Consider the following 26,245-nt stretch of genomic DNA (forward strand, 5'->3'; position numbering starts at 1 on the left):
TATGATTTTTTCCCTTACAGCAGGACATTTCTCACTTTGTCTTCAAAATATAGACCCTCATCTTGTATGGTACTGAATGTCCACACCTCCCATTGAATGAACTCTGCAGGATTAGATTGTAACTAGTGAAGTGCACATGTAGGAAGGTGACTGGAAGAAAATTCAGTGGAATATTTTTCTCACCAAGAGCATTGATGGGTGCACTTTCTCCTCCACCACTGAAATTTCTCCCTTCTCTTCTCAGCGTTTCCTTTCTTGGATTAAATATTTTACAGAGGTTTTGAGGCTTGTTTGCTTTTGCAATCTTAAGTACAGTAAGTAATGTATTAAGCCTGCTATTAATTAGTCTAATTAATATGAAAAACAAATGGTCTGAGAGGTGTTGCCAGCTAAACCTTATAAATAAATAAAGAGCTTAATTTAGAAACAGACAAGTTAGAATCAAGCATATAAAAATAGATAAAAAAATTATGAGTAAAACAGAAACAACAGAGGGTGAAAGGAGAAATGTGTGCAGACGAGACCTAATGTTTGAGTAACAGTCAAGATTTTAGAAAATCTTTTTATTGTGTGATATGGTAGCAAGCAGTGAGATTTGTGTTTTGAAGTAGTGATGGATTAACAGCTTCCTTTGTCCTTACAGCGCTGCAGCAGCAAGGCTGCACCACTGCAGCTGCGCTGCTGTGGCGCTTAGTGAAGAGAGGCAGTAGTTATATTGATAGGAGAAGCCCTTCATTTGATATAGTGCTGTTAACACTGGGAGTTTGGTCAGGACTTCCCACATCCCTGAGCAATGTTGTTGTACTGACATAAGTTTGTAGGATAGACCAGGGCCAAGTCTCAGAATGTTGCTGACCACCCCACCTCCAGTCTTCTCCATGCAAAGCAGGGGATTGAAAAAAATTCAGATCTCAAATGAACCAAAGATAAGGGGTGTTCAGATCAGAATTTTTATTTGATCTGCCCTAGAAAAAGAGGTTAGCTGCCAAATTTGGTCTATATCCAGATACAGATTCCAAACATCCTTGAACTTCTGAGATGTTCTGATGTGGGGTTTTGGTTTGGCTAAGTGCTAGTAAATACTCTGTTGGTTAGAAGGAGATTCTTGGTGTTGTGGTTGGTTGGGAAAGGCTGGGGGGAAGGGAGGTTGAAAGATCATGAGCATTTTCGGAGGAAAGAAAGTTTACTAAGGAATGAAGGAAATAGCAGAGAGAGGCCTGATAGGCTGAAGTGGCCCTGGAGAAGTTCTGGAGTGGAAAGGAGACCACAGAGAAAAGAGTCTCATGGAGATCTTTACTTAAGGAAGTGGATGAGAACTCTATGACACTTTCAGAGAGATCAAAGGTTTGTAGCTACTGATGCCGACAGACTCTTTTGAGCAAGGTATAAAATGTTTGTACTGTTTAATGATTAGGCTACACGATTTATGTTGTGCTAACCTGCTGTGGATCTGCTACGGTGGAGACAGGATTACTTGTCTGTTATATATCTCTGCTGTAACTCCATTGAACTCCATAAAGTCAATTTGATCCTATATGCATAAACAAGAAAGTGAGAGTAAGCTCTGACAACATAAATACATGAGAAAAAGCATATTACCGAGAGGCATGAGAAATGCAGATTAGCATGCTGGGAGGTTTGGCAAGGACAGAGATATATGTGGGCTGTTTAATGACTATGTTGGAGAAACATCTGTAATATGAAGGGAACAGAGCCAAAGAACTGGGTGCAAGATCCTTGCTTTCAAACAAATTGCAGCATCAGTATTACTTATCTGCTACCCATAGCAGCTAGACATCATAGAAGTGCAGTCTAAGTAGGGGCTGGACACTCCATAAGCTCTGTGTGTGTAGTTGTATTTTTAGTACAGATATTGAATCCCACATATTAATGTAAAGAATATTTTCTGTTATGCTGAAATATAAGCCTGCCTTTTTGTGATCCTAGTTTCCATATATTTTGTCCTACATTGCACTCCCATAGTGTCTTCCACTTGAGGATTTCAGAACACTTTACAAATATGAATGATATAACCTCTACAGCTCCCCTGAGAGGACATATCATTGTCATCATTTTACTAGTGGGGAACAGCAAAGAGAGACTCGATTTTCAGAGATACAGTTGTTTTTAATGGGAGTTTTTTCTCCTTGAGAAATATGAAAAATTTTGGTGAAAAATGTCATAAATTTGTCTTTTTTTCACTGAATAATTTCAAAACCAGCTCTAGTGGGTATGCTTTGCACATCTGAAAATTAAGTTATAAGTGGCTTGTTGCAGGTCACATGGAAAGTCTGTGACAGACTCAGGAATAGAATCTAGCTTTCTGGGTTTCCAGTCCTGTGACTTAGCCACAAGACTTCCCTTCCTTACTTATTTTATTTACACTTATATTGGGATATGAAAAAATTGTTTACCATCTGTATAAAAGATTGCTCTACCTGCTCATACTGCCTAGTTTCAAAGAACAACACTGAGGTATCATCAGTGAATATGAGAGCAAAGTAGCTTCCTTAGAGAAAATTTAATATCCTGCTTCATGTACTGGTAGTCCTAGTTTAGTTCCTTTGTCTTGTTTTTTCTCTCTGTTGTACTGAATTGTCATCAGAAAAAACACTACATTTTTGAAGAATTAATTCATAAAGCTGTGATGAACATCGTGGCCATAATCAATACTCTCTACCTGGACAAGAAAGCATGCTTTAGCTAAGGAATCAGCAAAATATGAGTGTATGTTTGTTTGCTAATGTCTGACACTGGGCTAGTCAAGCTGTCACCTGCTATTCCCTTGGCAAGGAGGGCGGGATGGGAATCATGCGGCTGGCAAGTGTTTATTGGTTTGTCTTGGCTGCCTAACAAGTAGTACATGATTACACATGCTACTGAAAAATACTCTGAAGTATTCCAGATCGGAGACATAAGTCAGTCTCATGTACGTTTTCATGATCCCCATCCCAAAGGACTGACTAGGTGATCTTGTTATAGTAATGTATTTTCTTAAAGACATCAGAAGAGGTTAACAATATGTACAAAAACTTCAGCTGTTTATTTCATAACAGGATTTTTAGTCCTTGAAGAACAGAAAATTTGCAGTCAAATACAAGTACAGAAGACAGCATCGCCTCATGGTTAGAGTGGGGGCTGGGAGAGAGTCTGGTTGAACCTGGGTTCTGACTCTTGGGTGTGTGTGGCCCTATATGCCATAATGCCAACTCTGCTGGCATACAGGGGCCATAAAACCAGTGAAAATGGCCACCTGGAAATTCCCTGAGCAGCACAGAATCAACAGAATGGCTCTATGCCACCTCCCTCACAGCCCCCAGTGTAGGAGCATACCAGAGGCATGGCTGGGGAAGGGGCATGTCAGGAAAGGGAGGAGGTGTATCCAGAATGCACTGCACTCAGTCTGTGTTGGGCTACTGCAACAAAAGGGCTCCATGTTCCTCAGATGAAAAGCACTATAGCATTATAACTATCATTCTAAAACATGACAGCTTCAGTAAACTGATAGATATGATTCAGAGATGACCTCTTATAGTGGACAGCATGGTGTTGCCTAGCTTTCAAAACAACCATCAGCAATTAATACAAGACCAGTAAATGATGTACAAAGAAGCAACCCAGTAACTATGTTTTTCTTATCCCTACTGTACATGTTAGTAATAAAGTCACTTGGGACTAAGTGAGTGGTCTAGAGGTAGTTGCTGAATTGCTTCGTGATTTCAACTGTTTGTATTGGTTGAAATTGGGCAAAGTTGAAGCAGTGGAGGGATGGTGTGCCAGTCACTGCTCTACAGAAGTCCTTAATATTTAGTCTAAAGAGTTACACTGGTAGTAGTCTCAGAGGCTATTCATTGTCTTCCCAACATTTCTGAATTGATATGATTTGTGTCTATTTGAAAGAGTGCAGTTGTCCTTCTCATGTATGTAAAATTATGCAGTACTATAATTAAATTCTAATGATTAAACATTATGCAAGTTTCAGTATTTTTCCGGGTGCAAGCTAGTGCATCCTGCACTGAAGTAATTTCTTCGAGGTTGGCTCACTATATTAAAATCTAATAACTGGAAGGGAAGAACAAAAATAGTCAGCTAAATTGATTATAGAAGAAAGAGAAAAAAATCCATTAAATATGAATCACTGGAACATCACAGCCTCCTCTCAATGGGGACACTGAAGCACAGGGAGCACAAGTGACTTGCCCGGGGTCACACAAGAATTCTGGGGCAGATCCAGAAAGAGAACCCAAGTCTTCTAGCTCCTCACTCTTTGTCTATCCACAAGAATGTCAAGTACCTTCATGTAGCTTAGGACTCTAACTCACCATGTTTTTTCCAAGATGCCACTTCTAGTCCTTTTTCTTCAGAAGTGGTGAAAGGCTCTTACTGTAGCAAAAACTCAGCGCTGCATGATATACATTGAAGCAGTTTATGTTGTGAGAACGAAGCAATCTAACAATCTAATTTTCACCAATTCAAAGTTAAGCTTACTGATGTAGCTTAAGTTTTCAGAAGAATGTGAGTATGGAAATATCTATGATTCGTAGACATGTTACAATCACTCTTGCTTCTTTGGAAAAAATATTGATTAAGTAGAATAGTTTAAAACTGGTTTCTAGGTATGAACAGTGACCTTTATCCATTGCAAATATATGGATTTTTAGTATAGTATGTGGAATTACTGCACATGTGTTGCACACTTATCAACCCAACAGTGTGCAACATGTCAAGTACGTCAAGTCACTGAACCATAGAACAATGTCTCTGACTCTACAGTAGTCAATATGAAAAGCAGAATTGTCAACTGAAGCACATACCTGTATGTGTGTAATTGTCTGATCCAGGTGAGATGAAGCTATTATGAAGCAACTGTTTTAAAGAGATCCATACTGACCAACAGCCATTCAGAAATGGTGCTAGCCTGTCCATAAAGGAAGTATGGGGAGAGACAGCTGAATAATGGGGTTTTAAATATTTGTTTGAACTAGCCTAGCTTCTGCTATGCATCCCAAAATGCAAAGCAAGAAAAATCCCAGAATGCACGCTGCCAAGCAATGAAGGAAAGGAGCACAGGATACCCTCAGAGATTGCCATGCCCTCAATTCCCAGCAAATTGCCATTGTGTGTACACAGTGCTGCTCACTGACAGAAGGCACTCTGTCCAATGTGCACACTAATATTGTGGCGTGTGTACTGAACGTTACCTGATGTGCCACAAAAAGCTGTAGATTTAACCTCCTGTGTAGACAAGCCCTGGGGCATGGATGAGTAAAGGGAAACAGCCAACATCATACAGTGATTCAGTGGTAGAGTCAGAATAGAACCCAAGTGTCCTGACTCCACATCCCTTTTCCTAACCATTAGATCACACTGCCTAAGTTTTAAAAAAGCCCTCCAACAAGTCAGTCTTTGTCTTGCACCTCAGACTACCTTTATTTTAATATATAGTGCAAACATAAAAGAATAGAGTGTATGCTGTGATAACAGTAACAATTTTCAGCATAGGAGTTGCCATACCAGAGCTCGTCTTTGTAAAGTCAACACATCTCTCCAGTTTTTTTAAGTCTTTTTGACCTTTTCAACCTTTCATGACAAAAAATATAGTCTGTATTATTTGCTATTTCTTTTGTAAAGGTTTATTTCGTTTCAGCATAGCGAAATGTATAACTAATGTATATCACTTCACTTCTTGACTCCTTTTCTGTTGACACTAGGGTCAGAGGTGCCCATGATTCTTCACTGCTCCTTCCGGTCCATGGCATGGTTTCAGGGCTGGCTCCAGGCACCAGCTTATCAAGCAGGTGCTTGGGGTGGCAACTCCGGAGCATGGCGACACTTTCAGGTATTCAGCAGCAATTCAGCAGAGGGTCCTCACTCCGACTGGGAGCAAAGGACCTCCCGCTGAATTGCCACAGATTGCGATCGTGACTTTTTTTTTTTTGGCTGCTTGGGGTGGCAAACCCCTGGAGCCGGCCCTGCATGGATGGCTGCATTGTGAAAAGCAAGTAGCACTAGTTAATGAACCCTCAAAACCTCTGACAGTCATGATCAAACTGCTTTAGCAGAAGGAATTTCAGACCATGCTCTGGGGTCGCCACTGCAGCCGGTCCCAGAGAGTACAGAATGGTCAGGACCTGCAAGGAGAGAGATGCATTTTCCTGCTCAGCTGGGCAACTTGAGTCTGTTGTCTCTGGAGCAGGGGAGCTGTCTCTTGAGCTGAAGTGCCCGGAAGCTCCACCAGGGACTCAGCACTTGGCATAGCAATCTGTGCTAACTATCAGGAGGTCAGTGGATGACTCCACAAGGAAAGAGTGGATTCAGTGCATGCAGGTAGATAATGGTGTAGGGCCAGCTGGTGAGATCAGACTGTGTACCTGTGGCAGGAATCAGGACAGGCATGGGTCCTGAGGCAGGAGTAGAGGCATGCTGGAAGACTAGGCAGTCTGTAATGTAGCAAAGCAGAGGGAGAATTCCCAGCCGAGTGGGGACATTGAACAGATTGGCTTGCTGCTCTTCCTGTAGGATTTAATAGCTGTCTGAGGGTCATATGACCAATTCCTTACTCATGGATTGGCTGCCACAGCATGCCTGAGGGATAAATCATCTCAAGCTCTCGCTGAGGGATGAACAATTGCACAATCGAGAACAGTGCTTACCTCACCAAAATTTGAGATCAGGTTTAGAAACTGAGGAGCCCAAAAAAGCCACACCTCATGGGTAGGCCATGCTGCTGTATGTGAATAAGTGGCACCCTTTATACTTGTCTATTACAGAATGGGCTACATGAGAATTTGTGACATGATAATTTGGGAACCATGTCACTGGGATGTCTGTAGATGTACAAAGTTTATGTAATGATATTATTACTTGCAGTATGTCATTTAGCCAGTAGATGTCTGTCTGTGATATAAAGTTCCAGACACTCAGGGGTTATTGGTAAACAAAGGAGACAAAGCTGGCATTCAAGCTGTGTAGAAAACTCTGTGGGGTGTGGGAAGAGGAGCTGGAGTGTAATTGTATTGATTCATAGATGCCTTCTATTTAAGAAAGGTTGTGATTCTATGTATATTTCAGCTGATGGTGAGACAGCAAGGATTGAGGCCTGATACTTTGAGTGAATACTTGTAAAGTGGAAACCACCCAATCCCCACCCATCTGCCCACCAAAAGCCTTTTCACCATAATACTGAAATATTAGAGGTGAAAGCACACCTCTACACTAGATTGCTGAAGTGCTACATACGGTCAGCCCATCTGTATGGATGTGAAAGCTGGATACTTAAAAAGGAGATAACTTAAAGGATTTGTGTTTTGGTATTATTTAGCATTAGAAAAATGTTAACAATTAGATGGAAAACCAAAACTACAAACAAAGAGGTGATGGGAAGGCTGAATTTAAAAAGAGCACAACTACTTGACACTCTTGGTCAAAGACACTTGTGGGTGAAAGAAATATATCTTTATGCAGCCATATAGCTCACCGATTGCACAGTGACCAGTGGTGGCTCCAGGCCCCAGCATGCCAAGCGCATGCTTGGGGGGGGGCAAGCCGCGGGGGGCGCTCTGCCAGCACCATGAGGGCGGCAGGCAGGCTGTCTTCAACAGCTTGCCTGCGGAGGGTCCGCTGGTCCCAGGGCTTCAGCGGACCCTCCGCAAGCAAGCCGCCGAAGGCAGCCTGCCTGTCGTGCTTAGGGCAGCAAAATGCCTAGAGCTGCCCCGGCATGGGTTCTTAGGTCTTGGAGTTCCAGTCTTTTTCTCTTCATGCTTCTCTTGACAGAGTCTTATAATTGTATCCTTGGTCTTCTATGTCCTTTCTTGCTGTCCTCTTTCTCTCATGTTTTCTTTGATGTTCAGTCTTCTCCCTTCTTATCACATGTCCACGTCAGACATGTTCTCCAGTCTATCTATCACTGAGAATCTCAAGTTCATCTTCCCCCTAATTTCTTCCTTGCACACTCTGTCTACCCTCCGCTTGCCTGCCATTCTCCTCAATATGTTATTTTTTACTACCTATATTTACTTTGCTTACATATATTAGCATAACTAACATATATATCACCTCCAAATATATACTTCAATCCTGTGATATTCATAAAGAATGACTAGATTTAGGAAACTATACATAAAAGTAGTGTGGTCTTTAGATAAACACCCACAGCTAACATAGACTTTAATGGGAACTCTGCAAATCAGGATACTTACATTTAGATAAGTAATGACTCAGGCACCTAACTTTAGGCATCCAGCTTTGAAAATGTTTACTGTAAATTCAGACCTGTTTTACTGCTTCAAAGCAGCAGCAAAGGAGGTATTGAAAATCTGCTTCCACAATCTCTGAACCTTGCTCAAGAAACTGCCCCAGAGATGTTATATTGTGTTAGTGACCCTGTGACTTAACAGAAAAAGGCCTGAGTCCAATTTCTGCATCCAACTTCAGAAGTGTGTATGTGAGTGTAGAATGTTTTTTTTGTTTTCAGCACAAATTCCTAAATCTTCCTGAGGGCATATATTCACTTGGCCTTCTCTTTTACATTTCTATACAAGCTCCAGCAACCTGGTAATATCAGAAGGAAGCCCTTTTGAAAATGCTTTGCTGAACAACATTCTCGTGTTAAGCAGTTAAGTGACTGTGTTGCACCCTGGCCCCTGAGTTTGGTCAGTATATATTTGTTTATTGGCTATCTTGTCTTTGTGTTCTGTATACGTGTGATGTTAGTTTCATGGCGTTATAATTAGAGTAGAAATTATTCTCTAATGTTACAGATTTTAGCACCTGTTAAAAGTCCATAATTGTTGTTTCATACTGTGCAGCTCTACACAAAGTTCTGGTGAATTCAGTAGTACATGGAGAAAACAAGTATTGAGGAAATAACATGTGCTGATTAAATTAGGTGCAAACAATTTCCTCAGCTTTCATATTCATTAATGTAAATCCACTAATTGCTATTCAGACACATAATTGTTTGCTTTAAAAGTTATTTGATAAATCTTTGCTTTCTAGATCTGAGTCATCCTTTCCACTTTATGCTTTGTCCACTAACATGAGGTCACACTGAGGTACGGCCTCACTGAAGCTGGAGTGAGCCTCCCAGCCAGAATAGACAGATTTGTGGGGCTCACGCAAGCATGCTGGAAATAGCAGCATGGATGTTGTGGTTCCAGTGGAGACTTGGAGTAGTCACCTGAGCTCAGACCGAGGGCATCTGTTGTCCAAGCTGCAGCGTCCACACTGCTATTTTTAACATGCTAGCTCGAGCCCTGCAGATGCTAGCACAAGTCTGTCTGCCCTGCTGCAGTGTAAACATACACCCTGGCTTCTCAGCAGGCCACAAGCAGCCAGATATGAGAAAGCTTGTTAGTAGGTTGCCAATTTTGGTTGGATGTATTCCTGGAGGTTTCATCACATGACATAATCTTTAATTAAAGATTTATTTCTGTGTCTTCCCGTATAGCATACCTGTGCTTCTGCCCTGTCTTTTAAGCTCTTCTGTTACTTCTTCTGACATCTTTTTCATTCTTTTACAGTCCTGTCTCTTTGCGCCTTTCTTCGCCTCTTTGAAGTGCATTGCTTCCCACTCTTCACCTCTTTTAAACTCCCTTTTGTTTTCATACCTTTATTTTGCATAATTTTATCTTCCCCTTATTTGACCTCAACACTAGATTTTCTGTCTTCAATCTATATTTTCTGCCTTGAGTTATTTCTATTGTGGCCCTTTATTTGCTCAACAGACTCCTTTGAAAATTCCTTGAAAACTTTCCTACAAAATACTTTTGTCTATAACTTATTTAAAGCTGTGATGTTAACCAAAGACTCCTTTTGCCAAAGAAAAATGTCTGAGGGTTGACAGGTTCCCCATTTTTTATGTACAGGACTATAATAAACTTGTAAAGGCTGAATTTTGGGGAAGTTCAGATCTAGCTCTGCACAACACAGCTAGCCCTTATTTCTATAAAGAGCTAAACCAAATCTCTAACCAGAATTCCACCCTTACCCCACCCAAAATTTGGAGTAGTTTGGATCCAGATCAGAACTTTGTGGCTTAGAACCACCTCTAATTTTCAGTTAGAGCTCAGTAAATGATGCAGAATCCTATTTCTAAGCATTCTTCTGAGTAAAACCATAAAGTTGTTTTGACAGCATTCACTGCCTTTTTTTATTCAATGTTTCATGAATATACTAGTAATTTTCTTGTTTGTAAGAATGTACATGTAAAGCAAAAGTCATGGTGAATATATATTTTTGTAAAGATTCATGACAGAAGGGCATGTACAGCCTCTTGAAACCTCTTTCATTTCCCTTCTTCAAGCATCCAGTCAGGGACCAGAAACACTATCACATGGCTTAGGTGACCAGTCATGTACTGCAAATAACAAGTAATGTAATGCAAATAGCCAAAAGACATAATCAAAGACAACTGTTCACAATCAAGCCATAGCCTGAAAGTTGTCTCTAGGATCTGATTTTCAGAGGTGCTAAGCACTCATAAGACAAATGGAGCTGCTGATACTCAACACATCTGAAAAACAGGCCCATTAAGAGTTCATCAATTAATGTCAAATAAACATACACATCAAAATCAGTCTTTTCCAGATAGTTTACAAGCAGAAAAAAAACACCTAAATTCCTCAAATCAATTATTTGAATACATTGCCAAGCTCTATAAAACATATTTCCCAAGTTCTCTTGTTGGAATCCCAGCTCATTGTGTTCCACTGCTAAATGTATTCTGTTCAGAGGATATTGAGGAAAGTAGCTATGATATTTTGTGAACAGCCTGTGGTTTATTTTGCAAGTAGATTAGCAAAATAAATATAGTTGTCAATGGGATAGAAGGGTCATCACCAGCTTGGTTTGGTTTGGTTTGTTTACTATGTTTTAATTGGCTCTGCTTTGAATTATTTTGTATTTACATTTGGGGTTTTAGTGTATCATTGAAAACAGCAAAAGTTTTCGCCATTTTTATGGTGGTTGAAATGAGGCTTTCTATCCCCAAATGGCTTATACATACCAATAAGACCTTTGCAGCAGCTTCTGTAGTGATATGCCACCCCTCCTATTCTGGGTTACCATAGAAATAGGAGGCACTGCAAAGAGATTGCATTCACTAAAGTAGTTGGGAGAGAATTTGATTGGTTTATGCCTGCTATGCAGAGACATTGGAGGAGTGGTAGGGGTCAAGGAGAGGTGAAGTAGTTGGGGGTGGGGGGAAGGTGAGAGACACGAGAAGGGGCCCTATGGAGAAAGGAAACAGGGTATGTGTGAAGTGGCATGGATGGGACTGAGAAGTCTCTTGGGCCATTTTTTCAGCTAAGAAGTGGACCCTAAGAGACTAATATTTAACTTTTTAATGCAATGCAGCAATATTGGCTTTACTTTAACTAGAACTTCCCCAAATTAATTTTCCTACAAATCACAGTCACGTGACATCTAGTGATTTAGCAGGGAATTGCACCATACCATGAATTAAGTGGTAAGGCTCACAGGCTCAGAGACTAGGGTGACCAGACATCCCAATAAAATCAGGACTGTCTCGATTTTAAGGAGTTTGTCCCGCGTCCCGACCAGAGTACGGTCAGGATGCCATTTGTCCCGATATTTTGTTTCCTGGTCTTCGGCAGCAATTCGGTGGAGAGTCCTTCAGTCGCGGAGGGTCTTTGGAGGTATTTCAGCGGCGGGTGCTTCTGTCTTTGGCGGCAAGGTTTATTACCCCCTGCTAAAATACCGCCGAAGACTGTCTGTGACAGAAGGGATCTCCGTCAAATTGTCATCAAACTCCTGGATGGGTGAGTGTAAAAAAAACCACACACAGACACCTCCCCCCCGCAGCGGTCCCAGTATTTTCCCCTGAACATCTGGTTACCCTATCAGAGACTGGATAGGTAAATGAAAACTCATTGTTTATCCATGTGCCTCTACAGTCTAAATACGCCCATATTTGCCCCACACAAAATTTTTTGACTCCGGGATTAGAATATGGGACTTGAAATTAGGAGATCTGGGAGGGGAAAATTGGTGGCTGCAGATTGTATATCACAGACCTCTTAACACCTTTCTGTGGCAATTTCTAACTTGAGTCCAATAGTACTGGACAAACGCATTGTAAAGCAGGTGGAGCTCCTGTGCATACACTCACACTGTGTATACAGTAGAACCTCAGAGTTACGAACAGCAGAGTTACAAACTGACCAGTCAACCACATACCTTATTTGGAACCAGAAGTACAATCAGGCAGCAGCAGAGACCAATCCTCCCGAGGCAAAAGTACAGTACTATGTTCAACATAAACTACTAAAAAGGAAAGCAGCATTTTTCTTCTGCATAGTAAAGTTTCAAAGCTGTATTAAGTCAATGTTCAGTTGTAAACTTTTGAAAGAACAGCCATAATGTTTTGTTCAGAGTTATGAACATTTCAGAAATACAAACAAACTCCGTTCCTGCTGTGTTCATAACTCTAAGGTTGAACTGTAGTCCAATTGTCCCGTTCCTTTAGGTTGATTTCATCTGTAGCTCAGATAACAGTGACAAAATATCAACCTCACACTGAGCTTTCCTCCCCAATCTTGGCTGTTTGTCCAGTTTCCCTGAAGGATCTCTCCTGTATAAAACTCCTAGTTCTGCGTGCATGTCTGTGCAGCATCCTAGCAACTGTCACCCTATTAAAATCATTAACTGACCACTTCTGCAAAAAATGATCAACATTAATAATATTGAAATTTAAATTACTGTTAGGCTTGAGAATTAACACTTCATTATGATGATGTTGGAGCAGAGTGATGAGGCAAGATACATTAAGACACCAAGAGCACGTAAGCAGGGAAAAAGAGAATTGTGAAGTGTCTTGAAGGTGCAAACAAGATGTAGTGGAAAAGGGGAAAGCTGGTGGAAAGGCTGGTGGTGTATGTCAGAGAGGCTGTGGTTGTTTTAATCTTGACAGTAAGCGCGGAGAGTCTGGCTAAGAGCATTAATTGTGCTGACAGAAATACAGAACAAAACTTAGAGATGTTATGAAGGAAGAAGGGGCAAGATTTGGACCCAGCCTAGAGGAGGAAGATGAGTGAAGATTCAAATACAACTCCCCTAGGTTACAAGCCTGGGTGACATGGAAGGATGGTCATGATATCAGCACTGACAGAGGAGGCGGCACTGCAGCATTGTTAGCCTAAGATTTACTAGGGGAATTCAAATAACTTCTTGAAAGCCTATCAGTGTTGCTTCTTAAGTGGCCAGAAAAGTTACTGTTGTGCTACAATCTCTGCCCTCACACTGCCTCTGAACACTCTACAGAACCCAGGTTAGCACAGGAACTGAGAAACTAGGACCTGATTTTCTCATGTGGCTAGTAGAAAGACAGGCTGAGTTTGCACTTAGAAAGTGTGGGACTATGAATCAGAAGGTCTGGGTTCTAATCCTGGCCCTACTACAGACTTCTTGTGTGGCTATAGGCAAGTCATTTAACTCTTTTATGTCTTCATCTGTAAAGTAGGGATAACGATGCTAAAAGAACCACACTGGGCGGGAGAAAGGGTGACAAGGCTTGTGAGATTAAATTAATGTATATTGGTAAAGTGCAATGATGGGTGCCATAGCTTAGTGACTATAAATAAATTAGATTGACAAGGTGGGTGAAGTAGTATCTTTTATAGGACCAACTTCAGTTGGTGAGAGAGACAAGTTTTTGAGTTTACACAGAGAATAAGCTCGAAAGCTTGTCTCCCTTACCAGCAGATTGGTTCAGTAAAAGATATTACCTTACCCACCTTTTTTCTCCAATATCCTGGGACCAAAACATTTACAACAACAACACTGCATGTAAATAAATTAAGCAGGCTGAGCTGCCAATCTGCCGTAGCTTTCATAGTATTAAAATCATAATAAAGCAACATGTAATAAACACATACATCCACGTCACTTTACTTTGATATGCTGCTTATAATTAGAGGTAGGGTGAGGAAGCTGGGTTTTTGTTTTGCAAAACCAAAAATTTGGGGATGGTTTGGATCAAGGTCCCATTTTATTTGATCTACCACTGTTTGTGGAAGTTGAAGGGGTCAGATAAACTGTTTTGGGTTTGTCCCATCTCTGTAATGGGCAAACCGAAAGAGTTTTAGTGTTGTTTTTTCAAAATCTTGTCAACAAGGTGACAAGATGGATAGTCATTTGGATCAATCTATTTGTCTGTCTACATTGTGCTCAGCAATGTAGTATCTCATCACCTTATACAATTTAAAATAAACACAGGGAAACTCATTTCCCCCCCTCTTTTTGTCCACCAGGTAGGGGAATTTTTTTGTCTGTTGAACGTGGTTATTACAGGAGAGCTAGGCAGAAGCAGCATGGTCTACATTTCTCTCTGAAGGTGGTTAGGATTTGCAGATATTCAGATGATTTCCAGGAGTAAGTTCAGTTCGGGATTCTCCCCCCCTCATTTGAGTTTGGAGTTCCATTTTATCTAACTCACCAAAGTTTTGGGAGGCGGCTGAATACAAGTCTTTGGTTTTAGTCAGTCTCTACTTATGGATATAACCAACAGATAACAATAGTTTGTTGTGCTGCTCAATGGCTATACAGTCTGCTTCATGACTAGGGCCTTACCAAATTCACGGTGGATTTTAATCAATTTCTTGGTCATAGGACTTTTAAAATAGTTTATTTCACAGTTTCAAATACTTAAATCTGAAATTTCACGGTTTGACGGGTTTGGTCACAGAGATCCCCTTGGATCCCCTTGGGACTGTTACCTGATTTTCCCTGTCAGCTTGGGACTCCAGAACCCTGCCCTGTTGAGCCAGACACGCTAGTCTTCTGCAACACAGACCCAGGTCTGGTCCATGCCCCCAGAGTTGCAGATTTTAACCAAAAATTGCTCATCAAGTCACTTATTTCCAGCAGACAGACACCCAGTTCCCAATGGGATCCAAACCCCAAATAAATCCATTTTATTCTGTATAAAGCTTATACAGGGTAACCTTATAAATTGTCCGCCTTCTATAACACTGATAGAGAGATATGCCCAGCTGTTTGCTCCCCCAGGTATTAATAACTTACCCTGGGTTAATTAATAAACAAAAGTGGTTTTATTAAGTATAAAAGGTAGAATTTAAGTGGTTTCAAGTAATGACAGATGGAATAAAGAAAGTTACCAAGCAAAAGAAAACAAAACACGCAAGTCTAAGCCTAATACATTTAAGAAACTAATACAGGTAAATTTCACCCTCAGAGATGTTCCAATAAGCTTCTTTCACAGACTAGACTCCTTCTTAGTCTGGGTCCAATCCTTTTCCCCCAATACAGTTCTTGTTAGTTCCAGCTCAGGTGGTAAGTGAGGGATTTGTCATGACTGGCAGCTCCCTTTGTTCTGTTCCACCCCTCCTTCTCAATGAAAAAGCACCAGGTTTAAGATGGATTCCAGTACCAGGTGACATGACCACATATCACTGTAAGACCTCATTCTCCATTCTTTCAGGGTTGGCCTGCAAGTACCCAGGAAGGTTTGTGAGTAAACAGAGCCATTCACAACCAATTGTGCTGATTAATGGGAGCCATCAAGATTCCAAGCCACCAATAATGGCCCACACTTTGCATAGTTACTATAGGACTTCAGAGTAATACTTCGTACTTCTAGTTTCAGATACAAGAATGCTACATTCATACAAATAGGATGAACACACTCAGTAGATTATAAGCTCTTGTAATGTCTCATTACAAAGACCTTTTGCATAAAGCGTATTCCAGTTACATTATATTTACACTCATAAGCATATTCCCATAAGAACGTGTGTATGGGGTCAGACCAAAGGTCCATCTAGCCCAGTATCCTGTCTACCAACAGTGGCCAATGCCAGAGGGAGTGAACCTAACAGGTAATGATCAAATGATCTCTCTCCTGCCATCCTTCTCCATCCTCTGACAAACAGAGGGTAGAGACACCATTCTTTACCCATTCTGGCTAATAGCCATTAATGGACTTAACCTCCATGAATTTATCCAGTTGTCTTTTAAATGCTGTTATAATCGTAGCCTTCACAACCTCCTCAGGCAAGGAGTTCCACAAGCTGACTGTGCGCTGTGTGAAGAACTTCCTTTTATTTGTTTTAAACATGCTGCCCATTAATTTCATTTGATGTCCCCTAGTTCTTGTTTTATGGGAATAAGTAAATAACTTTTCCTTACCTACTTTCTCCACATCACTCATGATTTTATATACCTCTATCACATCCCCCTTAAACCTTTTCTAAATCTTTCCACCATTTTTTTTCCCCCCCCCCTTAGGGTTTTCTTCCTTCCTTTTTCCCCAATAAAGCTTTGAAAAAAATTCCTAAGCTTATTTTTAAATTCTCTTTCCCTTAAATAGGGGACCCGGTTTTTTTTCCAAAAACCCCCTAATTTCATTTTAAGTTTTTGCCCCCTTCCTTTTTGAACCCTTTTTTTTCCAATTTTTTGCCAGGGGTATATTCTTTTTTTGAAGGATTTGAAGGGAAGGGGAAACCCCCACCCCATTTTTTCTGTTACCCAACCCCAAGGGTATTTCCAGGGTAGGGAAATCATGGGCGGTTTAACCAATCGCATTTTATTATTTAAGGGGCAATTAAAAATTATATTCCTCTGGTTTTTTCTTATTTCCTCTGGGTCCCCCTTTTTTTTTAATTAATTTCCCTAAAAAACAATTTTCCTGTTTTGATGGGGGGCTTTTTTTTGGGGGGGGACCCCCCCCCCCCCACCTCTTGGCCCAACCACTTTGCTTTGGGGGCAAATTCTTGTTCAAAGAGAAAATTATTTCATTTATGGATTTTGGGGGGGGACTTCCAAGAAATCTTTCCTTGATTTGATTGATAGGGGCTAAAAAAAAATTAAGGGGGCCCCCCCAATTTCATTTTATTTGGCAAATGTTTATGTTTTGGGGTTTTAATTTTTTTTTTTTTTCCATAAATGCCCCCATACTTTTAACCATTAATTTCCCACCATAAAATTTTTTCGTTTTGCATTTGTTTTTTGTTTGGCCCAAAATTTTTCCACCTTTTTAGGGTTGGTTTTTTTGGAGATTTTTTTTCTTTTTGGAAAAGTCTTTTTTTCCCACGGGGTTTTTTTTTCTGTTGGGCCTTTTCTTTGGTTCTTTCTCTAATAAACTTATAACTATTTTTTTCTTTGGAAAAGGGGCCGGTTTAAGGGGTTATTTGCAAATCTGGGCCAAAAACTTTGGGCCCAAACCCCTGGGGGAAAAAACCCTTTGTTTTAAAACCCCCCTTTTTTCTTCACGGGCAAAATCCAAATTTATTGGAATAAGTGGCAAATTTAGGAAAAATGGGTTTTTCCTAAAAGGGGAAAAAACTTGGGGGGATAAAAACCCCCTTGGGGAACCCACCCACTAAGGGGTTTTTTTAAACCTTTCCCTTTTTTGCCTTTTTTCCCCCACTGTCTTTTGGAAAGGGGGAAAATTGGGGACCCCCATTTAATTCGTCCTACCCCCCCCTTTGTTTTTCTCCTGGGTTCTTTCTTAAAAACCCAGTCTTTCCAGTCCCATGAATAAAGGGGAACTTTCCCTTTTTTTATTCCCATGGGGAACAAAAAACTTAATTTTTAAAACGTAAAAAGGGGAGGGGCCTTGGGGTGAGGGGGAAACCTTGCCCAAAAGGGGGCCTTTTTTTGGGGAATCTAATTATTACTTATGTTTTCCCCAAAACTTTTGGAATTCCCCCCCTTGTTCACCACCCATTGGGTTGTTTTTGGAATCCCCTTCAAAAAAAAAAGGAACCTTTTCTAATAGATTATTTCCTTTTGTGGGGGGGGCAACCCTTATTTAAAGGAACTTTAACAAAAGGGGAGGGTTTTGGAGTGTTTTGGAGCTTTCGTTTGGTGGACAATTAACCCCCCCACTTTTTCGTTTGTTTTTTCAGGATGGGGGCAGGGTTTTGTGGGGTCTTGCCCCTTGCGGGGTTTTTTTTTTTTTCTTTTTTTTTCGCTGTTTCTGGGACCCGAAAAGTGGTAATTCCCAAACCCCCCACCGGGGGAAAAAAAAAGCATTTTCTTTTTTCACGGGGCTTCCCCAAAAAAAAACCTTTTTTCTTTGTTTAAGTTTTTTTCTATTAAAAGGGTTTTTTTGCAACCAGGATCCTCCTTTTGGCTGCTTTTCACCAAAAGGAAATTTTCCCAGGGAAAACTTTAAAACACGGGGCGTACCCCTTTTTCTGGGACTTTTTTTACTTAAAAAGAATTTTTAGGTTTAAGGGAACCCACCCGGGGATTTTCCCTTTTATAAAATTAAAACAAAACCAGGCTTGGGGGAAAACGTATTTTGGGCTTTTCCAACCCAGTTTTTTTTCATTGGGGTTTTTTCAAGGTTTTGTGGGGGGTTTTTCCTGGGACCAATTTTTATTCCTTTTAACTATTGGTTTTTCCAAAACTTTTAAATTTGCCCTGTCGGTTAACCGAAACGTTTTTAGACTTTTAACTTTGGTTTTCCCTGTTAAATTGCCATGAATTTTTCCCAACCTTTTCTTAAGGAAAGTGCCCCTTTTTAAACATAATGTCGGGGTGGTAAACCTTTAAAACTATAATTTTTCCTTTTTCCCCAAAATCATGGGTTAAAAAAAAAACAGGAAAAAAAGCCCCAAAATTGTTAAAGGGGGAACAGGTTTTTTTTAATAGTTTCCTTTCCAAGGCTTTCACATTTGTGCGAGTTCTTTTTGTGTCCCAAGGAAAAAAAAACTCTGTGTGGGAAATTTGGGCATTATGGGTTCCCTTGTGGGGAAAACTTTTGTTTTTAATTGTTAAAGGTTTTAAATTTCCAATTTTTTTAATTCCAAAAAAAAAAAAACCCCTTTCCTCCTAAGGGTTTGAACAAACTTTTTTCAATTTCTTGTTGGGAACCAGTCCTTTCAAAGAATTTTGTCCCCCACCTTACAAAAAGGGGGGGGGGGCCTGGCTTTTTTTTTTTTCCAGGTTTGGGGGGGGAAAAAATTCCTTTCCCCTAATTTTTTCCTTTTTCAAAAGGGCCAATTTAAAGGAAAACTTTTGGAAGGGCCAAAGAAATTTGGGGGGGTTTCTTCCGGGCCCATTAAACTTTTATGTCTAAGTGGCTCCTTTCTGTTTATTTTTTTTCTCGATTCCCACCAAGGGGGGGGGCCCCCCAACTTTTTTGTTTTTTTTAAGCAAGGGGGGCTTCTTTCTGCGCCTTTTCTTTGATTTTTGTAACTTAAAAATAAAAACCATTTTTTTATTTAAAATATTTTATAACCCGCTTTGGAGTTTTTTTTTTTGGCCCTAGTCCATTTCTTCTCCCCCCCCACTTCTCCTTTTCACCTCCCTCTTTGGCCTTTTTCCTTAATATTAAAAACAAATTTTTTTTACCTTTTTTTTTCTTTTCTTATTGGGGACTTTAAATTTGGTTTTTAGCTGTTTTTTATTCTTCTCCTTTCCTAATTCTTTCTTTCTATTTACCTTACTAGGATTTGACTTCCACTTTTTAAAAGATGCCTTTTTATCTCTCACTGCTTCTTTTACATGGTTGTTAAGCCATGGTGGCTCTTTTTTAGTTCTTTTACTATGTTTCTTAATTTGGGGTATACATTTAAGTTCAGGCTCTATTATGGTGTCTTTAAAAACATATGGAGTGCAACATCACAACGGTGTTGTAACTGTGGGGGTCCCAACCCAAAAAGGGGTTATGAGGAGGGGTTGCAAACTATTGTAGGGGGATCGCAGTATTGTCACCATCACTTTTGTGCCGTTGCAGTGGCACTGCCTTCAGAGCTGGGCGGCGGGCGAGTAGGGGCTGCTGGCTGGATGCCCAGCTCTGAAGGTAGCATTGCTGACAACAGCAGCACAGAACTAAGAGTGGCATGGTAGGGAGCGGTTCTCACTTGCGGGGGGCATAGTGGCCTTATGAGTGGGTGACGTGGGCAACTGCCTAGGGCGCCCTGGGTGGCACGGTGGTTTTCCGTGGTCACTCCCCCCCCCACACACACACCAGATAGCCCAAGGCCACTTTAACTGCTGAGCACAAGGGCACTTGATCCAGAGCCAGGGAGGGGGAAGGCTGGGGGAACCCTAGCTGAGGGCTCTTACCATATGTTGGGCTCCAGCTGCTGATCCTGGTTGGGCTGGTGAGGGACTTCCTCTTACCCTGCAAAGGACTCACAGGGACTGGGTCAGACCCACCTCCAGGAATCTCCCCCAGCTGCAGGAAGCTCTTTGGCTGCTGGCTGGGAGTCCAGCTCTCAAGACAGCACTGCTACAAGCGGCAGTGCAGAAATAAGAGTGTCATGATATGGTATTCCACCTTTACTTCTGTGCTGCTGCTGCTGGCTGCGGCACTGCCTTCATAGTTGAGCATCCATCAGCACCCACCGCTTCCCAGCTCTGAAGACAGCATAGAAGTAAAGGTGGCAATACTGCAAACCCTGTACAATAGCCTTGTGACCCCACACATCCCTCTTTTGGGTTGGGACCCCCAGTTTGAGAAACGCTGGTCTTCTCTGTGAAATCTGGGGGAGGCCAGATTTCCTGGTCTGTGATACATTTTTATGGTTGTGAATTTGGTAGGGTCCTGTTCATGACACATGCTATTTCAGTCACTAGTGACCATCTCAATCTTGTTCTGTAACTTCTCAGTGTTCGTATGCAAAATAAGTAGAATAACAACAAATACAATGGAATTAGCTTAGAGTCACTTTGATGCTCTGTACCTCAGGGGAACACCCAGCACACCCATGTTCATTCTTGTAAAATGATTGTGATATCCATTACAAAGTTTGTCATGTTGAGTATCTTCGGAAGGCTCATGATGCACTCAGCATGGTTGTTCTAGTGATGTTATAGTAATTGTTACAGTAATGTTGTAGGTTATAATTTCACGTGTATAGTTATGAGGCTGAAAACATATCCTCATGGCTTAAAGCAAGGCCAGGCAAAAACTCTTCAAGAACAGAAAGGCAGTTCACACCTCACCAGGACAGGTATGAGACAAACCCAGCCCAGCCTCACAGGAACAAAAGACACTGGCCTAGGCAGCAGCAAAAGAATCTGTTAGTCTCTCGAGGGAGTCACCCTCATTCCTTTGGTCAGTTTGGAACTGTGATGAGGTAATGCTCACCTGACTCTGAAGTGGGGGTGGGGACAAAGCCAAGAGGGAAGAAAGGACATGATAAACGGGAGAGACATTTGCCATGCTCTTCCTCTCTCTTCCACCTGCATTTACAGACACCACACCAAGTGACCGAAGCGCTGATCAAAGGGGAGAGCCTGGCAACCAGCCAGCCTGTGGTGAGAAGCATCTAAGTTTGTAAGGGCACTGAAAGTGTTAAGATCAGCTTAGAATGCATTTTGCTTTTATGTCATTTGACCAAATCTGACTTGTTCTGCTTTGACTTATAATCACATAAAATCTATCTTTATATTTAATAAATTTATCTGTTTATTCTACTGAAGCAGTGCGTTTGGTTTGAAGCGTGTCAGAGACTCCCCTTGAGATAACAAACCTGGTACATATCAATTTATTTGTTAAATTGACAAACTCATGTAAGCTAGCAATGTCCAGTGGGCATAACTGGACACTGCAAGACGGAGGTTCCTGGGATTGTGCTGTGACCAGAGATATTGGCTAGTGTCGTTTGGTAACACAATCCAAGGAGCAGCTTATATGCCGGAGGCTGTGCATGAATAGCCCAGGAATGGGGGTTCTCACAGCAGTGCAGGGTAAGGCTGGTTCCGAGTCAAGTATTGGAGTGACCTAGCAGTTCACGGGTCCGGATAACACCCGGGGAACATCACAGTCACCAGAACTTTGTTCTTGAGTCCTGGGTATGCTATGTGAGGTGGACAGATAGAGTCCATTAGATGTTCCTGATCATAGAGGAGAATTTGATCCAGTAAGTGCTTATAACCTCTTCCCAAATTATTTAAATATTCCTAATAATGAATGCAGTTATTATGGGATTACTTCAGGGGACCAGAGGGGCATAAAATCAACACTGTGAAGCTGAGGGGAAGGGGAATAGGCAGTTGGTTTCCCATGTGTCAGTCAACAGTGTACCCTGATAAGCTAAGCAGGGCTTTACAAGTCTAGATAAAGTTCTACACCAAATGTAAATGAATACTTACCTGTATTTTAGCAGTGCAAAGATGATAAAGAAGGCCTGCTGGGTGTCTCCTATGAATTCTATTCCTCCCTTCATAGGGCCCAAACATTGACTTTTCTTTCTTTTTCAATGTGGCATTTAAATGCCTATATTTAAACCCTCTCTGTCTCCCCAGGTGTGCACTTTGGACCAACTAACTGTTATGTGGCTGATCTGTGATACCACAGGAAACTTAGCTATACCCTTTTTGCAGTAAAGCCCCTTTAAATGCTTCTTTTTATAGCTTCTGCTGAGTAGTGTGCTGGAGTACTGGTGGCTATTTGGGTCTCCTGCATGCTCAGCTTTATTTTGGAGTATTTAAACTTAGCAAACTGCCTTTTTTTAGATCCTGGTTGGCTGGAGGACAAACAGTCCTAGGTCCATAAGCATATATCAGCTGGTCATCTGTGGCAATATGTTTATTCTGGGATCCTAGCCACTTTGAGGGAACAGCCTTCACTAAACATAATCAGGGCTATTTAAGTAGCTGCTCATAATTGCCTCTGTAGATTTGTACAAAACACCATACATTCCGTTACTGAGCAATAAACTTCTGGAGATACTGGGGTTGAAGAACTAGAGGCAGCTGGGTATTGAATTCCTTAAAGATATTTATGATCATTGCTCTAAAGAGATATTTACTTTTGAGGAGCTGCAAGTCTAATATAATTTACCTTCAGATTAGTTGTGGAACTATCAGATGCACTCAGCACTTCGGCACTTGTTAATATCCCTTACATTGGTGCCTCCATTTAACAGAGGAGGGGGCAGGCTAAATGGGCAGGCAAAACACCAGAATCATCAGTATATTCATTTTTTATCAGTGACATAGCTGATCCTCTTAGTCCCATTAAACATGCGTAAAAGGAGGATTTGTAATAACTGCTTAGGGGAAGGAATGGGAAAGTGTTGGCACAAAGTTGAGTGTAGTAGCTTGAAACACTTCACTCCATAAATGGAGGAGAAAGTGGGGTAATTCATTATGTCCCCTCCTCTGACAGCTCTGCCCCCTCCACTGGCTGCAGTGCTCTTTTCCTCCTTCCCTTGGAGTCTGCTGCACCCTTTCCCCTTCTTCCTAGAGGTCCCACACCTTTGCTCCCCGCCTCTCCCCTCTCCTTTGGTGGCTACTGCTGCCTACTTTCCTTTCTCTCCTCTAGAAGTTCACACTATCCTCCCTGCTCTTACTCTTGGTGGCTGCTGCTCCCTGTATCAGTTCCTGCTACACCCCCTTTCTCACCCCCTTGATAGCTGCACTCTCACTTGCCCCATCTGCTGGTGGCTCACTTAGAGTCCTGAGGGATAACTAGGCTATTTAGGTTGGCGAAGTTCAAGATAAACTTCCTGTTGGTGAGAGGGTCTAAGGTGGAGATTGAAATTGTCTTTCAGTGGACATGATGGCAGTCCCACTTGCAGTGATATTTAAAGCTGGATTGGACCCAACACTAGAAAAGGTCATATAGGAAACAATCCTGAGGTGGTCCTAGGGATGGACAAAGTGACCTGTATGTCCTTCCATTCTCTTTGATATCTAACCAAAATGCATGAGCATATTTGCTGGATGTTTCTGGATGTAGGTAGATAGGTAACAGTGGGATGTATACTTAGGCCAGATCCTCACCTGCATATTCTGAGGAAGCAAGGGAAGGTGAACTTTCTATTTCTCCGAACTTTGGGCTACCAGGGTGTGAAACGGCCCTCATGATTTAGAACAGCCTAAGTGTTCCATCCCTTCAGCCTCCTGCCTCAGGCATGCCCCTTCTTACCCTTTCACATCTCCAGCATGCCTCTATGACAGAGGAGGAGGGAATGGGGAGCAGAAAGCCAGGTACACCTGTTGAGTATTCCCGACAGCCAAATTAGGGCTGGTTTAAGGTTGTACTTCAGTGATGCAATGTGACTGCACAGGGTCGGAGTGCCTTACCCCTCTCCACATGTAGGACCGGAAAGCTAACTTCTCTCTTCCAGCTTTGTAAGATCACTTTTCAGAGTATTATGCATTTTCTAGATTTAAAAAAATCCTGGGTAAATTAAAGTGAGTGACTAAATTGATAGAGGACTGAGGGGGCATAATATATGAAAAGAGGTTAGGGAATTCGTGTCACTTAAAGGAGAAAATGCCAACACTTGAGGTAATTACACAAAAGGGGGGAAGGAATCATTTGAAGTAGTTAAGGGCAGACTTAACAAAAAGTAAGGGCTTGAAACTCAGAAAAATTAGATTAGATATGAGGAAAAATTCTTAGAGTAAGGTTGGCTAAACAATAGAATAATTGGCTGATGGAGGCCACTGAGGCATCATCACTAGAGATGTTTATGAGTAGAGCAGATAAAACACACAGAGGATTGTTATAGGAGGCAGTCCTAGAAGAGATTTATTCCAATCCTTTCATCTCTGACTTTTGCTTTTTGACAGCTGTGAGAATACACTAGGCATACTTTAAAATAAGTCTGTTCCTAGGTGCTGCAGTGATGGGCGCTCCAGCAGAACACAGAGAAAAAGAGAAAGAAAAACAAGAAGGAATTGCTTGAATCCTGTATCTTTAGTTTTGAATTGTAACCTTCTTAGGTTGTCCCTCTTTCAGGTCTGATTGTTTCTCTCTACTACAGTTATTATATCACTTTTTAATATGGATTGTATGAACTACATAGGAGAGACCATTACCCTGCTATTCCTAAAACAAGAACGTTATATATTTTGACAGAATACAGGGAATAGACATCAACACATTGATTTGGGATGAAATGTAATACATTACACATACAAATGCCATGGAGCAGAGAGAATCCTGGAAGTTATAGTTTGTTTTAGTGTAGTTTAATTTAATAGGATCCATTTAATTTCATATGCATTTATTTTCATTATTTTTCATTAACTCTTAATGCTGCTTATCTATTAAATTATTTATATCACTTTCGTACTTAAAGATCAGATTCTGATATCCTTATGTACACTGAATCAATGGGACCACTTATGAAGTGTTACTCAGTATAAATAAGGGTATTGGAATTTGGCTGCAAGTGCTGCTGAGGTTTTAGTTGAAATGTAACTGATCTTAAGTGAGTGTGATGTAAGGGTTGAACGTTTATGCACATTTGGCCTGATCTTGCATTCCTTGCACACTCATAATTTCCAGTGAAGTCAGTGGGAGATCTGGGCATGCATGGAATGCAGGATCCGGGCAAATGTACTGTATTACATTGTGCTATGTCATTTTCAATACCTGCATTGACTATATTATCCTGGATTGTTTTGTTTCCTTTTCTTTATCAACTGTTGCAATAAATGAAATTACTGCAGAAGTTATGACCAAGTGAGAGACCTGAAAGATTCAGAAAACCATTTTATTTACTGCCCCCTTCCTCCTAAAAATATCATGAATTATGTAATAGTATCACTATGATGATATGTGCTAGTTTCCAGCATTCTAGATATTGGTGCTCAGTTCACAAGTCCTGAGGAGAAATAAAGGAACATTTCTAAGCTAAAATAAAGGGCCACAAAAAAGTGTCACACAGAATTCCTCCCTGTATCTCAAGTTCTTCCCCTTCTCCTCCTTCTCCAAGAATAACAGTGTGAATATGAACTCCAGCCTGTTCAGGCAAAATCTAGCTTTTTTTTTTTTTCTTTTCTTTTCTTTTTGTGTGTATGTGTATTAGCCTGATTATAAGGTTCTTTGTTCTGTTTCCTGTGAGAACTGTCAGGTTTTCTTGTACCAGCCCCCTATAAAATTATAATTCTCTGACATACAAATTATATTTTTATTAAATGTAACGGGCCAAATCCAGCCTTGTTGTAAGAAGATGTGACTTGATTGACTTAAATGGAATTGCTTCCATTTACAGAAGAGTTGAATATGGCTCGGTGTAGTCACTGAGATACACCATTTTAAAATCTAGAAGATCAAACTTCCATAGTAGATTTCAGATGTTCTCTGTCCATCATAGTCTGTTCCTTATTGTTTATTTCCCCAGGAAAATAGCACAACTGCATTTCACTTTTCTCCTTTATGATATCCAGTTCCATATATTATCAAATCATTGTAACTAAACATATAACACAGACATTTACAGATCAGAGTTTCTCATGGAATTTCTCTTGATGTTTTTGCATTAAAGTGTCTAATTAGAGAGCAGTG

The 26,245-nt window shown here is 41.0% G+C and overlaps 1 long non-coding RNA gene across 5 annotated transcripts in view; it reads left to right on the forward strand.

Moving 5' to 3' along the window:
- The window catches only part of LOC116839935 (uncharacterized), a 157,469-nt gene that overhangs the window by 20,961 nt on the left and 110,263 nt on the right, over positions 1 to 26,245 (forward strand). For all 5 annotated transcript variants that reach the window (XR_012656363.1, XR_012656366.1, XR_012656367.1 and 2 more), the window contains one exon: positions 21 to 309. This is a non-coding gene — a long non-coding RNA (uncharacterized LOC116839935). The remainder of the gene's footprint in view (positions 1 to 20; positions 310 to 26,245) is intronic.

The sequence above is a fragment of the Chelonoidis abingdonii genome, chromosome 8 (assembly GCF_003597395.2).
Source record: "Chelonoidis abingdonii isolate Lonesome George chromosome 8, CheloAbing_2.0, whole genome shotgun sequence".
In the NCBI taxonomy this organism is placed as follows: domain Eukaryota; kingdom Metazoa; phylum Chordata; order Testudines; family Testudinidae; genus Chelonoidis; species Chelonoidis abingdonii.